We start from the raw sequence: 17,556 nt of genomic DNA, 5'->3' as shown, positions 1-17,556 counted from the left end.
ATGTCTCATCTATTCTAATCATCTACTAATTGGTCCCTTTGTCTTCAGGAATGCCATAGGCTCATCCATCATGCATATTCCAGACAAATTCATTATCCTGAAACTTTCCTTTCAACTGGATAGCTCCATGTTCAGATACTTTCACATCTCCCTTCAGAGTAAAATCTGTTTATCAAAGATGGACTTCAAGGACATTCATAAACTGGCCTCAACTGCCTTTCACAGGTTTGCATTCCTCTAACTCACTGGCCAAATACACTTTTCAAATCAGACTATATTTTCAATGTCCCCATTGCCTGGCTAATTCATTCTGACTCCTGAACTTTTACCCACATTCATAATGTTTAAGATTTGTTATATGTATAATAGATGAGTGCATTCATTTCACCATTATCATTTTTCACTAAATACACATTAATTCACTGCATGCTTTGCCCAAGGTCCTAGGTATTATCTTTTTCTTTTATTTAATATCTTCCTTCTAACACTAGTGCAGTAGCCAGTGGGTACCGATCTCAGTTGCCACCAGTAGAGTCCACACCACCATCATATTTTGCCTTCTTTGCCTATAAGCTTCCTGTTTTTTTTCACAACAACCAACTGTTTTCTTGGCACAGGCAGACTGTTCTCATCCTGGACAAATGACTCTGTAGGAGAGCAGAGGAAATACCGGTGATTCACAGAGTAACCAGGCTGAGCCCTGAGGCACAGCAACTTTCTAATAATAATATTGCCAATATTTATTTATCCTTGCAACATCTGTACATGAGTTTTGAAAGAGAGGTCCAATTCAGTGATATTCACATTAATTTTGACTTACAAAATTGTCACCCATCTCATCTAATCTTCATTTTTACTGAGCATATTAGTGGTACATATCAATGATTCTAAATCAAGAGAGTATGCCAAAATCACTTAGGAAAATTTTCCAAATACATGTTTCCTGGCTTCCCTACTCATGCATAGTAAGGAGCATTTGATACATAATGGGGTAGTGTGTCATGGAATATAACCTTCTAAAAACTGATTCTATGCCTTTTTACATCATTTCCCTCAATAAGAAACATACAGAGATAAAGATACAGCCTATATTTTGAGAGGATTGACCAGAAAATTTATTCTCAAATTGTGTCAAGTACACTATAAGATCTTGGTAAATATTTGTTAAATTAATGAAATAAATGAATAAAGTAGAGATTTTTCACTGATACTTGAGTAGAATATATGAACAATATTTATATAGAACTTTACGGAATACACAATGCTCTCAAAGTATATGTCTAAAATTTCATGGATTTTCAGGTCTAGAATCCAGTTATCTTCCCCTGTCCTGCTGGGTGACCCTGGGGCAAGCCACTAATATAGTTCATGTTTTGTCTTCCATATGCAGGCCAAGTACAAGCATCATCAGATCTTGGTTGTTGCCACATCATGTGGCTTAATGTAAAGCTGCCATTAAATAAACTCAATCAAAAGTCTGCTTGGGCTTGCACGACCTTAGTTACACACACACACACGCACACACACACACATACACAGTAGAACTACTTAAGTTCTACTCTTCCAGAACTAAATGCTTTTAATAGCCAAGAAATTGAAGAGGGCACCATCTTCTCTGAGCATTCAGAAAGAGAAAAACACAATATTATCATTAAAATAGCTATGGCAGAACAAGGGGCTTTGTAAGACTTTGTGAATTGGCATAGAATGATTTGCATAAGCCAGCAAATCATATAAAAAGAATGAAGACTATAAAAGCCTCACAACTTTTTAAAATTCTGTCACTTCCTAATTATAACCATGAATTGGAAATGTCAGTGTTCCTAGAATTCTCTATTTTCAAATTACTGGCTCTACTGTCTTTATTCTAAAAGGCGAAAACTTTTTTTCCTAGTTGGATCTTTTTTCTAATATCAATAGAAAATTGATATTAATCCCTACTGCAGGTGGTAATACAACTACAGCCTGTGATATTAAACATCTCTTATTTTATGTGAAAATAACTTTTAACCAAGCAAGAAATTAAAACTCAATGCAATTTTGTTATAAACATGGCTAAAAATAGTACAGAGAAGGCCTGTCTCTGAAAAATAACTTTCATTCATGATGAAATATATGACTAAAAGATCCTTTGCATTTGATAACATATTCTTTTTCTTCTTGACTGAATTTTACTCAGTAAATGAGATATATTTTTAAAAGGTGCAATATTTGTATCTAGCATATATTTTAAAAATCAGTTTCTTCACGGGTATCCAAACACCTACAAAATTACTAAATCTTCTGTCCCAAAAGAGTATCAGAGTAAAAAAAAAATCACAATAAACAAACTTTAAATAAGTTTAAATAAGTGGAAAAATCTAGCAATGTTTCCATTTTTATTCAATTTTACTTTTCATAATTTTTGCCTTCAATATTTCAAGTGTTATATAAGTATACCTAAAGTAACACAAGCAAGATTTCTAAAGTATTCAATAATAGATGCCATTTAAGATACAATTGCATCCATAGTAGGATGCTTAGGATTTAATGAGAAAATAAGTACATACGTATTCTGCATTCAAAGAACAGTGATCCTCTTAAGCATATTAGAGATTACACATACGATTGGAGCCTCCTCCCCTTAGTGCACAGAAGCTCCTCTTCTCTCTTCTCCCTCATTGCTTTCAAAACTTCATGATTTTTGGCATGTGGCCAAATTCCACATGCTTCATCTCAGCTGCCACCAGTAGAATCCAGACCACCATTATATTTTGCCGCAACTGCCACAACCATCTCCTAAAAGTTATTTTATTTCCTTACAACCCATTTGCTACACAACACTGGATCATGATTCCCCCTTCTTTGAAGTGCTTTAAGGGTTTCTCAATATAGGTCTTAGATAAAAGCCAAAGACCTGCAAGAGCTCTAGGATGGAACCCTTGCTTGTCTCAGACATTGCTCTTTCTCCTTACTTGCTTTCTCTGGGCTTCTTTACTTCCCTAAACATGATACTCTGTTTTCCACATAAGGACCACTTCACATACCATCATCTTTTCTGCCTGGAATTCCCTTTTCCTGGCTCTTTACAAGACTGATTTCTCACCTTTCAAGTCTCTTTTTAAATGCCACCTCCTCTTAGAGCCTTCCTTGAGCATACTTTCTAAATAGCTTTCCCAGTGTAGTTCTCTTTCACTGCATTCAGGTTAGGCCTTCGTTAAAAGTAAAGGGTTTTATCATCTATTTTTGTTTGCTGTTTAGATTGTCTCCTCCCATACCCCAAGCTTTACAAGGACAAAGACTCTGCTTTGTTCATGATAATATCCAGTGCCTGGCAATATGTTATGCACACAGTACAAACTAAATATTTGTTGAAGAGAGAATAAATAGGCCAATTCATGGCATAAAAGCAATGAATTGTTTCCTCTACTGCACACTCTTCCACCAGTTGAAGAAATTCATTTCTCTTCCTTTTAACGCTACCTTCTCAGCCAAAGCTGTTTTAACAGAGAAGGAAAGACCACATGGTTCAGCAGCAGCAAAGGGGCAACAGCTCCGAAAACAGAAAGGTGGGCTAGTTTTCAATGTTCATAGGGTCTTTCCCAGACATTGGGAGAAATTATATTCATGATAGGGGTGTGTCTGAGGTGGTAACAGTCTCCAAGTGGATTATTCATTCTTCTGTGTTGTCCCTGACATTTCTGCCACCCACTACTGTAGGAAGACACAGAGTTGTGAACATTAGACCACACAGCCTGAAGATCATGTCTAGTATGCAGAGCTTAAAGTCCTAGAGAAATAATGACAAGAGCTTTTATCCAACTATTCACAATATCAGAGACCCATTCACACTTTTGTTTAATCTATTAACTGATGTAAGACATAAATGCAATATGAGATATGTGATTATAAATGAGAAATCATGTTTTCAAGCATAAACATATATATTTCCTAACATGCTATGGGAAAAGTATACACACACACACACGTATAAAAACACACACATCATATATAAAAACTATCCCAAAATGAATCAAAGACCTAAATGTAAGATCTAAAAGTATAAAACTCTCAGAAGAAAACATGGGGGCAAATCTTAATGACACTGGATATGAGAATGATTTCCTGGATACAAGATCAAAACCACAAATAACCAAAGAAAAAAATAGATCAATTAGACTTCATCAAAATTAAAACCTTGTGCTTCAAAAGTACTATCAAGAAAATGAAAAGACTGGGGCGGAGCAAGATGGCCGAATAGGAACAGCTCCAGTCTCCAGCTCCCAGCGCGAGCGACACAGAAGACAGGTGATTTCTGCATTATCAACTGAGGTACTGGGTTCATCTCACTGGGGAGTGCCGGACAATCGGTGCTGGTCAGCTGTTGCAGCCCCACTAGCGAGAGCTGAAGCAGGGCGAGACATTGCCTCACCTGGGAAGCGCAAGGGGGAAGGGAATCCCTTTTCCTAGCCAGGGGAACAGAGACACACAACACCTGGAAAATCGGGTAACTCCCACCCCAATACTGCGCTTTAAGCAAACAGGCACACCAGGAGATTATATCCCACACCTGGCCGGGAGGGTCCCACGCACACAGAGCCTTCCTCATTGCTAGCACAGCAGTCTGCAATCTAACTGCAAGGCAGCAGCGAGGCTGGGGGAGGGGCGCCTGCCATTGCTGAGGCTTAAGTAGGTAAACAAAGCCCTGGGAAGATCGAACTGGGTGGAGCTCACAGCAGCTCAAGGAGGCCTGCCAGTCTCTGTAGACTCCACCTCTGGGGGCAGGGCACAGCTAAACAACACCACCACCACCAAAAAAAAAAAAGGCAGCAGACAGAAACCTCTGCAGACGAAAGCAACTCTGTCTGACAGCTTTGAAGAGAGCAGTGGATCTCCCAGTACGGAGGTTGAGATCTGAGAATCGACAGACTGCCTACTCAAGTGGGTCTCTGACCCCTGAGTAGCCTAACTGGGAGACATCCTCCACTAGGGGCAGACCGACACCCCACACCTCACACGGTGGAGTACACCCCTGAGAGGAAGCTTTCAAAGCAAGAATCAGACAGGTACACTCATTGTTCAGCAGTATTCTATCTTCTGCAGCCTCTGCTGCTGACACCCAGGCAAACAGGGTCTGAAGTGGACCTCAAGCAATCTCCAACAGACCTACAGCTGAGGGTCCTGACTGTTAGAAGGAAAACTAACAAACAGGAAGGACACCCACACCAAAACCCCATCAGTACGTCACCATCATCAAAGACCAGAGGCAGATAAAACCACAAAGATAGGGAAAAAGCAGGGCAGAAAAGCTGGAAATTCAAAAAATAAGAGCGCATCTCCCCCTCCAAAGGAACGCAGCTCATCGCCAGCAACGGATCAAAGCTGGACGGAGAATGACTTTGACAAGATGAGAGAAGGCGGCTTCAGTCCATCAAACTTCTCAGAGCTAAAGGAGGAATTATGTACCCAGTGCAAATAAACCAAAAATCTTGAAAAAAGAGTGGAAGAATTGATAACCAGAATAATTAATGCAGAGAAGACCATAAACGAACGGACAGAGATGAAAACCAAGACACGAGAAATACGTGACAAATGCACAAGCCTCAGTAACCGACACGATCAACTGGAAGAAAGAGTATCAGCGATTGAGGATCAAATGAATGAAATGAAGCAAGAAGAGAAATCTAAAGAAAAAAGAGGAAAAAGAAATGAACAAAGCCTGCAAGAAGTATGGGATTATGTAAAAAGACCAAATCTACGTCTGATTGGCGTTGCCTAAAAGTGAGGGGGAAAATGGAACCAAGTTTGAAAACACTCTTCAGGATATCATCCAGGAAAACTTCCCCAACCTAGTAGGGCAGGCCAACATTCAAATTCAGGAAATACAGAGAACGCCACAAAGATACTCCTCGAGAAGAGCAACTCCAAGACACATAATTGCCAGATTCACCAAAGTTGAAATGAAGGAAAAAATTTTAAGGGCAGCCAGAGAGAAAGGTCGGGTTACCCACAAAGGTAAGCCCATCAGACTAACAGCAGATCTCTCGGCAGCAACTCTACAAGCCAGAAGAGAGTGGGGGCCAATATTCAACATTCTTAAAGAAAAGAATTTTCAACCCAGAATTTCATATCCAGCCAAACTAAGTTTCCTAAGTGAAGCAGAAATAAAATCCTTTACAGATAAGCAAATGCTTAGAGATTTTGTCACCACCAGGCCTGCCTTGGAAGGGACCCTGAAGGAAGCACTGAACATGGAAAGGAACAACAGGTACCAGCCATTGCAAAAACATGCCAAAATGTAAAGACCATCGAGGCTAGGAAGAAACTGCATCAACTAACGAGCAAAATAACCAGTTAATACCATAATGGCAGGATCAAGTTCACACATAACAATATTAACCTTAAATGTAAATGGACTAAATGCTCCAATTAAAAGACACAGACTGGCAAACTGGATAAAGAGTCAAGATCCATCAGTGTGCTTTATTCAGGAGACCCATCTCATGTGCAGAGACACACATAGGCTCAAAATAAAGGGATGGAGGAAGATCTACCAAGCAAATGGAGAACAAAAAAAAGCAGGGGTTGCAATACTAGTCTCTGATAAAATAGACTTTAAACCATCAAAGATCAAAAGACACAAAGAAGGCCATTACATAATGGTAAAAGGATCAATTCAACAGGAAGAGCTAACTATCCTAAATATATATGCACCCAATATAGGAGCACCTAGATTCATAAAGCAAGTCCTTAGAGACTTACAAAGAGACTTAGACTCCCATACAATAATCATGGGAGACTTCAACACCCCACTGTCAACATTAGACAGATCAACGAGACACAAAGTTAACAAGGATATCCAGGAATTGAACTCATCTCTGCAGCAAGCAGACCTAATAGACATCTACAGAACTCTCCACCCCAAATCAACAGAATATACATTCTTCTCAGCACCACATCACACTTATTCCAAAATTGACCACATAATTGGAAGTAAAGCACTCCTCAGCAACTGTACAAGAACAGAAATTATAACAAACTGTGTCTCAGACCACAGTGCAATCAAACTAGAACTCAGGACTAAGAAACTCAATCAAAACCGCTCAACTACAAGGAAACTGAATAACCTGCTCCTGAATGACTACTGGGTACACAACGAAATGAAGGCAGAAATAAAGATGTTCTTTGAAACCAATGAGAACAAAGATACAACATACCAGAATCTCTGGGACACATTTAAAGCAGTGTGTAGAGGGAAATTTATAGCACTAAATGCCCACAAGAGAAAGCTGGAGAGATCTAAAATTGACACTCTAACATCACAATTAAAAGAACTAGAGAGGCAAGAGCAAACACATTCAAAAGCTAGAAGAAGGCAAGAAATAACTAAGATCAGAGCAGAACTGAAGGAGATAGAGACACAAAAAACCCTCCAAAAAATCAATGAATCCAGGAATTGGTTTTTCGAAAAGATCAAGAAAATTGATAGACTGCTAGCAAGACTAATAAAGAAGAAAAGAGAGAAGAATCAAATAGATGCAATAAAAAATGATAAAGGGGATATCATCACCGACCCCACAGAAATACAAACTACCATCAGAGAATACTATAAACACCTCTATGCAAATAAACTAGAAAATCTAGAAGAAATGGATAATTTCCTGGACACTTACACTCTCCCAAGACTAAACCAGGAAGAAGTTGAATCCCTGAATAGACCAATAGCAGGCTCTGATATTGAGGCAATAATTAATAGCCTACCAACCAAAAAACGGCCAGGACCAGATGGATTCACAGCTGAATTCTACCAGAGGTACAAGGAGGAGCTGGTACCATTCCTTCTGAAACTATTCCAATCAATAGAAAAAGAGGGAATCCTCCCTAACTCATTTTATGAGGCCAACATCATCCTGATACCAAAGCCTGGCAGAGACACAACAAAAAAAGAGAATTTTAGACCAATATCCCTGATGAACATTGATGTAAAAATCCTCAATAAAATACTGGCAAACCGGATTCAGCAGCACATCAAAAAGCTTATCCACCATGATCAAGTTGGCTTCATCCCTGGGATGCAAGGCTGGTTCAACATACGCAAATCAATAAACGTAATCCAGCATATAAACAGAACCAAAGACAAAAACAACATGATTATCTCAATAGATGCAGAAAAGGCTTTTGACAAAATTCAACAGCCCTTCATGCTAAAAACTCTCAATAAATTCGGTATTGATGGAACGTATCTCAAAATCATAAGAGCTATTTATGACAAACCCACAGCCAATATCATACTGAATGGCCAAAAACTGGAAAAATTCCCTTTGAAAACTGGCACAAGATAGGGATGCCCTCTCTCACCACACCTATTCAACATAGTGTTGGAAGTTCTGGCTAGGGCAATCAGGCAAGAGAAAGAAATCAAGGGTATTCAGTTAGGAAAAGAAGAAGTCAAATTGTCCCTGTTTGCAGATGACATGATTGTATAGTTAGAAAACCCCATTGCCTCAGCCCAAAATCTCCTTAAGCTGATAAGAAACTTCAGCAAAGTCTCAGGATACAAAATTAATGTGCAAAAATCATAAGCATTCTTATACACCAGTAACAGACAAACAGAGAGCCAAATCATGAATGAACTTCCATTCACAATTGCTTCAAAGAGAATAAAATACCTAGGAATCCAAATTACAAGGGATGTAAAGGACCTCTTCAAGGAGAACTACAAACCTCTGCTCAGTTAAATAAAAGAGGACACAAACAAATGGAAGAACATACCATGCTCATGGATAGGAAGAATCAATATCGTGAAAATGGCCATACTGCCTAAGGTTATTTATAGATTCAATGCCATCCCCATCAAGCTACCAATGAGTTTCTTCACAGAATTGGAAAAAACTGCTTTAAAGTTCATATGGAACCAAAAAAGAGCCCACATCTCCAAGACAATCCTAAGTCAAAAGAACAAAGCTGGAGGCATCACGCTACCTGACTTCAAACTATATTACAAGGCTACAGTAACCAAAACAGCATGGTACTGGTACCAAAACAGAGATATAGACAAATGGAACAGAACAGAGTCCTCAGAAATAATACCACACATCTACAGCCATCTGATCTTTGATAAACCTGAGAAAAACAAGAAATGGGGAAAGGATTCCCTATATAATAAATGGTGCTGGGATAATTGGCTAGCCATAAGTAGAAAGCTGAAACTGGATCCTTTCCTTACTCCTTATACAAAAATTAATTCAAGATGGATTAGAGACTTAAATGTTAGACCTAATAACATAAAAACCCTAGAAGAAAACCTAGGTAGTACCATTCAGGACATAGGCATGGGCAAGGACTTTATGTTTAAAACACCAAAAGCAACGGCAACAAAAGCCAAAACTGACAAATGGGATCTAATTAAACTAAAGAGCTTCTGCACAGCAAAAGAAACTACCATCAGAGTGAACAGGCAACCTACAGAATGGGAGAAAATTTTTGCAATCTACTCATCTGACAAAGGGCTAATATCCAGAACCTACAAAGAACTCAAACAAATTTATAAGAAAAAAACAAACCACCCCATCAAAAAATGGGCAAAGGATATGAATAGACATTTCTCAAAAGAGGACATTCATACAGCCAACAGACACATGAAAAAAGGCTCATCATCACTGGCCATCAGAGAAATGCAAATCAAAACCACAATGAGATACCATCTCACACCAGTTAGAATGGCGATCATTAAAAAGTCAGGAAACAACAGGTGCTGGAGAGGATGTGGAGAAATAGGAACACTTTTACACTGTTGGTGGGATTGTAAACTAGTTCAACCATTATGGAAAACAGTATGGCGATTCCTCAAGGAAATAGAACTAGAAGTACCATATGACCCAGCCATCCTATTACTGGGTATATACCCAAAGGATTATAAATCATGCTGCTATAAAGATACATGCACATGTATGTTTATTGTGGCACTATTCACAATAGCAAAGACTTGGAATCAACCCAAATGTCCATCAGTGACAGACTGGATTAAGAAAATGTGGCACATATACACCATGGAATACTATGCAGCCATAAAAAAGGATGAGTTTGTGTCCTTTGTAGTGACATGGATGCAGCTGGAAACCATCATTCTCAGCAAACTATCGCAAGAACAGAAAACCAAACACCGCATGTTCTCACTCATAGGTGGGAACTGAACAATGAGATCACTTGGACTCGGGAAGGGGAACATCACACACCGGGGCCTATCACGGGGAGGGGGGAGGGGGGAGGGATTGCACTGGGAGTTATACCTGATGTAAATGACGAGTTGATGGGTGCTGACGAGTTGATGGGTGCAGCACACCAACGTGGCACAAGTATACATATGTAACAAACCTGCACATTATGCACATGTACCCTAGAACTTAAAATATAATAAAAAAAATCATAAAAAAAAGAAAATGAAAAGACTATTCACTAAATGGGAGACAATTTTGCAAATCATTTATGTGACAAAGATCTTCTATCCATTACATGTAAAGAACACTTATAACTCAACAATAAAAAAGACAAATAACTCATATTTCGATAGGTGGATCATCTTTAGAGAAAACCAATTTTATTCTTAAAACTGAAGAAAATATTTTGATAGATATTTCTCCAAAGAAGATATAGAAATAGCCAATAAGCCCATGAAAAGTTCATCAATGTCATTATTTACTAGGGAAACACAAATGAAAACCACAGTAAGACACTACTTTATACCCACTGGGACGTCCATAATATAAAAGACAGACAATAACAAGTGTTAACAAGAATTTAGGGAAATTGAAATTCTCTTATTTATAGGAATGTAAAATAATGCAGCTACTTTGAAATACAGCTTAGCAGGTTCTCAAAAAGTTAAATGTACAGTTACCATATGACCCAGCAATTTTATTCCTAGGTGTATACTCAAGAGAATTGAGAACACCCATACCCCCAAAAACTTGTACCTAAATGCTAATAGCAATATTTTTAATAATAGTCAAAAATAGAAACAATCCAAATGTCCATTAACTGATGGATGAATAAACAAAACCTGATATATTGATATAATCACTGGGCAATGAAAGGGATAAAGTACAGATACATACTCAGAGTCTAGAAAACATTATGCTAAATGAAAAAAGCCAGATATAAACAGACACATATAATATGATTCCTTTTATAGGAAATGTCCAGAATAGGCACACTCGTAAATACAGAAAGCGATGGTTTCAGAGGCTGTATTTTGAGGAGAATGGGGTAATGAAAGCTAAAAGGTATGAAATTTCTTTTTCAGTGTGATGAAAGCATTCCTGAATTACATAATGATGATGGCTGCACAGCTTTTTGAAAACCACTGAATTGTACTCTTTAAAAAGGTGAATTGTATGGTATGTGCGTTGTATCTCAATTTTTTAAAAACAGGTAATCGTCAGCAAAAACTAAAAATAAAACAAAAAAGCAGAATTTACCGATTCATGTACCATGGTTCAATTTACTCCTAATAATGTCACCTTCCACAGAAACACAAACATAATTTGGCTAAGCATAGTTTTTCCTTGGCTATCATATTTCCTTTCTGGATTTTTACCTTCAAATTCTAACTTTATTAGTTCTAGGGTGACCAACCATTCAGTCTGCCTAGGTCTAACAGAAGTTCTCAGAACATGGGATTTTTAGTGCTAAAACATGGAAAGTTTTTGCATGACGTTGCATAATTTTCTTAAGTCCTCCAATCCTCATTTAAGTACTGCTTATACCCACTACAGACTGTTTTTTTTTTTTTTTGCATATATGAAATGCTTATATATTGACAGAATTTTTAATAACATGATGTTTATCACCTACTCTATGCTAAACAATGACATAACACTTAATGTCTCAGTATCACTGGTGTCTGGCTTTTAAAAAAAAATTTTTCCATAAGTTATTGGGATACAGGTGGTATTTGGTTACATGAGTAAGTTCTTTAGGTGGAGATTTGTGAGAACCTGGTGCACCCATCACCGGTTTATATTCCTTCCTTTTATCTCTACACCTCCTCCCAATGCAATTTCACTTGTTTTAATGGTTAATGTTATAAGGTAATTGCTTACAAATTAGTGTATCTTTTCTAAGTCTCTCCTGAGTTTGAAACAGAATAGCCAACTGTTTTCTGAGTGTTCCAATTGGAGATTTCCTTGGCTATTAATACTCGAATCTAATGCTGTGTGTAAACCTGCCTTAGTGCCTAAATTAGCTCTCTTCTTGATTTTATCACATCCATTTAATCTCCTGAGCTAAAATGAGTTATCTTGCCTCCTTTGCTTTCCTATCACATCTAATGAATCACTATACTCTAATTATACCACATGTGAAATTTTCTCAACTCTTCGCTACCTCCTGCCTCTTCTACCTAGTCTCCCTAACATATGTGCCTGAGATTGAAGAGTAGCCAAGTGTTTCTTGGACTTTTTAAATCCATGATAAGTCTGGAAAACACAAAAACCCCATTATTTTACATCAAATTTCAAAATAAAAAGTAGTATTAAAAGTAAAACCAAAGCTAAGGCACGAGTTGTTTATTTTCTCCAAATTAGATAACTGTCCTATTCTTCTGATGCAGCACTTCCTGCCTCTGATCTTTCTCTCTCTTTAACACATGTATACCCATATGCACCCACACACACAAATTCCCACCCACTCATGAAACCACATACACACATACACACACACTGCACTGAATTCTTATAATTTTATGTTACCTTGGCATCCATTTTAAATATAAATTGAAGGTTCTCATACCAGAAGCAGAGCTTAGCCACCACTGGCCCAGCTGCCAGTTCTCTGCCTCCTCCCTGTCCCTTAAGATGATCAATACAGATCTACCTCATACAACTGCCTCCTGGTGACAACTTCCCATGGGACAGCTAGTTACAGCTATGTGACTTGCCCACCGACCCCCAACACCTCCCCAGATATGCCACAGGGACCACCCCTCAGTACAGCATGACTCCACTGAGCTAGTCCCTGCTTGCTCTACACTCACCAATTAGAACTCCATGAGGTAAACCTGCGTGGGTAACAGCCTGGACACCAGTAAAGGCTCTGGCCTGTGAGTCCCTCACTCTCTCTTTCTTGCTCCCCACCAGCTAGTTGCACGTGCATTTCTCGGACAGCTCCCAGCTTCCTGTTGGCCCTTGGAGGCATGCCCACCCCTTCTCGCTAGGATCTGTCAGTGACACACTGCTTCTGTTATTTCATGTGTTTTACTGTGTTGCCTTCTCTGTGTCTCCCTTGACTGACACACCTGAACCTAACTCTCCTCCTAGCCAGGGCTGTCCTACACAACTCTCCTGACATCTTGGTAGAAATAAACTGGACACAGCTCAGTTAAGAGCCACAGGGGTGTCTGCCATTATGAACAAATTTCCTTTGAGAGGGGCATTTGGTCACGGGTGAGGCACTTCAGCATTAGGTTGTCCACAAAGATGAAGAACTATTCTATGAAAGGCACACTGTGAACATCCATGACCACCATGCTGGAGCCCCACTGACACAGGGCTAGAGTTTATAGCAACTCTCAAGAGAGACCTCAAGACCAAAGTAGAGAAAAATACAATGCATAGAGATTCCAGTAGTCAGTATATGGTTTAAATTACCCAGTACAACCTGATGTTCTGGGTCTCAGGGTAATTGTTTTCTGCTTCTAGAAGACTGTACCTCAAATTTGCATACCTACTAAACTATTCAGTCTTTAAAATCCGTATTACTGGCCAGGTGCAGTGGCTCACGCCTATAATCCCAGCACTTTGGGAAGCCGAGAGGGGCGGATCACGAGGTAAGGAGTTTGAGACCATCCTGATCAACATGGTGAAACCCTGTCTCTACTAAAAATACAAAAATTAGCTGGGTGTGGTGGTGCATGTCTGTAATCCCAGCTACTCAGGAGGCAGAAGAATCGCTTGAACCTGGGAGGCAGAGGTTGCAGTGAGCCGAGATCGCACCACTGCACTCCAGCCTGGGTGGCAGAGCGAGACTCCGTCTCAAAAAAAAAAAAAAAAATCCATATTATTGTTGCAGGCTCTGTAAATCCTTCCCTGACCACATCAAGCCCAAACAGAATAAATCATTTTTTTCTTTTTAAACACATTTTTAGTATTGTATTTATTATTGAGTATTATTTTGATTATCTAACTATCCTCTCCTCCCCCAACTTGAGAAGAAATTCTTAAGAAAAAGATTCTATCTCATTTATATATCTCATTTTTCTATCTTATACCCAAGGAATAGCAGGCATATGACTCAATTTGTTGAACTCCAGTAATATTTTGATATATTTATTACTTCAATTAAATGATGACAACTCAGGCAGCATGCTTAAAATATGACTGAGTGACATTTTAATAATAACTTAAAAGGAACACTTGGATAGTTTATATACATAGTTATCAAAAATATAAAGTATATTGACATGTGTATCCATCAATCTAGACTTGCATGATAGAATATACCAAGTGATATGAGTACTATCGCCCTGCTTCCTCTCTACCAATCTCTCTATTTCTTTTCCCCTACTCAGTTAAACTTTTAGAAAAAGTCATGTACATTTACCCTCCCCTTTTCCTGACTTTCATTTCCTCCTCAAGCCTACAGAAACACACCATTTCCACCCACTTATATGTTGAAAATGCTATGGTAAATGCCACCAATGGCCGCTATGTCACCAAAACCAAAGCACACCTTTCATCCCTTATTTCTTGATTTTCTGCTGCATTTAACACTGTTGGGCATTCCCCTTGAATCCCTGTACTACCTTGGCTTCTGGTTCTTATGATTCTTTAACTATTACTTCTTGACTGAGTTGGCCTCATAATTTACCCGTTCCTTAAGCATTGCTTTTACCTTGGGTTCACTCTTATTTTTTTTTTCTATGTAATCTTTAGTGATGTCATCTATTTCCCCAGTTAACTGAGTGCTAAAGGTTCACAGAGCCAACCTCTTGTTAGATATATATGCTTGGATAGCTTACAGGTATTAAAAAATCACTATATGAAAATCTGAACTCACCACTGTCCATCTGATATGGTTTGGGTGTGTTCCCAACCCAAATCTCATTTTGAATTCCCATGTATCGGGGGAGGGACCCAGTGGGAGGTAACTGAATCATGGGGGCAGGTCTTTCCCATGCTGTTCTCATGACAGTGAAAAGTTTCAGGAGATCTGATGGCAATATAAGGGGAAGTTTCCCCGCACAAGCTCTTCTCTTCTCTGCTGCCAGGTGAGATGTGCCTTTCACCTTCCAGCATGATTGTGAGACCTCCCCAGCCACGTGGAACTGTAAGTCCAATAAACTTTCTTTTGTAAAATGCCCAGTCTTAGGTACGTCTTTATCAGCAGCATGAAAACAGACTAATACACCATCTATGCCTAGTTTTGGTTTACAATTTTAATTCAACTTCTTGGTAGCGGCTCTTAGTCACCCAAGTCATTAATATGGTAATCCCCCTAAACTCTTTCCTTACAACCCATATTCAATTGGCAATCAAGCATTGGCCATTTTACTTCTCACTTAGCTCTTGAAATGTCTCCTTCCCATAACCTCTATTACTCCTTCCTCTAAGTTAAGACCGTATTATCTCTCCCTGACCTATTGCAATAGTTTGTTAATTGATTTACTTGTCTCTAGTTTTGCCCACTTCACATTCACAGTCCCTTTTCCCTACTTCTCCCAAAGCAATTAATACATATTATCTATATACATACATCTACTGATAAAGCAAATCTGCTTATGCCATTCTCCTAATTAAAACCCATTAATGCAATCCTCATAAATAACTGCACTGTTTATTAAATTTTGTATTTTGACACAGTTACCATATAGAGAAATCTAAGTTCTGTCCTAAAATACTAACCTGGGAGGCACTCCTAGATTTTCTACTATCTTTTATTTTTTAAAAAATATTAAAAGAGGTCTGGTCACTAGCCTCTATTGATTTTCAGACCCACTGAAAATCATAAATTACAAATTTTAAAATACTGATCTATAAACTAAAGCCTGTCCTCAATTATCCCCTTCCAATTTATTTTTGTCCTTTCCATGTTAACCTAAAAAGGGATTTATGTGGCTACGGAGAGTTCCATTCACAAACATTACTCTCCACAGAGAATCAGCTATCATAAGGAATGAAAGCAAACTTTAAATTCTTCAAGTCACCGACAGAGAGGTTCATTATTTTAAACAGAAAAGAATTGAGTGAGCAAAGAGATTGCCAAAAAGCAGGATCCAAAGAATCTACAGTTGCTTCCTCTTGGCCACTAAACTCAAAGAGCCACAGGGAAGTTTCCACTAGCTGCAATTAAAGTGACAACAGATTCCCACGGCTGTAAGTCTGTGGAAAGTGAAAACAAAATAAGAGAAAAATTATCTAACGTCTTGTTTTGGAGGAGGGCAAATGCTAGTTCATATTCAATAATGTCTAATTTAAAATGAACTTTGGAATAGGTAAGACCAATTAAAATGAAACCTCGATGTGTGGAATATAAAGAGATTTTAAAATCAACGTTAATTCCTCAAAGAACTTCAATTCTAAAATAACTGAAATGTTTTCTAATTCCTAGAATATAAGATGAAAACTGGGGATGTAAGTTTTCTATGAATTATCCAAAAAGTTCCATCATACAAAAATGGCTTTATATACAGTCAGAATATCTATAGAAAAAAGAAAAATGACAACATCATTTAAAGTACTTCTTTTAAGTTTGTACTTTTTAAAATGTAATTATCAATCATTTTTACTATTACTAATTCAAAACTGTTTTTATTCCTTGGAAAATACTGATTAAATGTAGAAGATGATATTCAAGTATACTTATTGAGGTAAAACCTATAACACCTATTAAACCTCCTGAAATTTACCACATTTCATATCCTAAAACACAAATAATTTTAAATGATATGTTACTGTATGTAATATACAAAATATAAGCATTTCAATGACCAAATTAAGGGTAAAGCAGGGAGTAGAGAAAAAATCAAATCAGTCAACTCTGAGTTTCAAAAGTGAATGAGACTCTTTTGGTTGGTCATTTAATCCAACACTTAAGAATTCAATAATAAAAATGAAACTAGACGGACAATCCACTTTTGTTTTTGTTTTTGGTTTTGAGACAGGGTCTTACTCTGTCGCCCAGGCTGGAGTGCAGTGGCACGATCTCAGCTTACTTCAATCTCCGCCTCGCAGGTTCAGATGATTCTCCTGCCTCAGCCTCCCAAGTAGCTGAGATTATAGACGGCCACCACGGCGCCCAGCTAATTTTTGTGTTTTTAGTACAGACGGGGTTTCACCATGTTGGCCAGGCTGGTCCCAAACTCCATACCTCAGGTGATCTACCCGCCTTGGCCTCCCAAAGTGCTGGGATTACAGGCATGAGCCACTGCGCCCAGCTGACAATCCACTTTTAAAAATTGTCAGTTACCTTTAAATAATATATCTTGAAGGTTAGATAATGGACTACCTATGCATTTCCCTTAAACACACTAGCCCCCACTTGGCAGCCTGTCTGTACTTTGCCTCCCTACTTCCCTGAGGT

The 17,556-nt window shown here is 38.4% G+C and overlaps 1 protein-coding gene across 23 annotated transcripts in view; it reads right to left on the bottom strand.

Annotated features, from left to right (window-relative positions):
• Window positions 1–17,556, bottom strand: part of RIMS1 (regulating synaptic membrane exocytosis 1) — a 492,346-nt gene that overhangs the window by 393,563 nt on the left and 81,227 nt on the right. The window lies entirely within an intron of this gene.

This window comes from Papio anubis, chromosome 6 (genome assembly GCF_008728515.1).
Source record: "Papio anubis isolate 15944 chromosome 6, Panubis1.0, whole genome shotgun sequence".
Taxonomy (NCBI): domain Eukaryota; kingdom Metazoa; phylum Chordata; class Mammalia; order Primates; family Cercopithecidae; genus Papio; species Papio anubis.
Note: the sequence above shows the minus strand (reverse complement) of the source record. Positions and strands in the feature narration are given on the sequence as shown.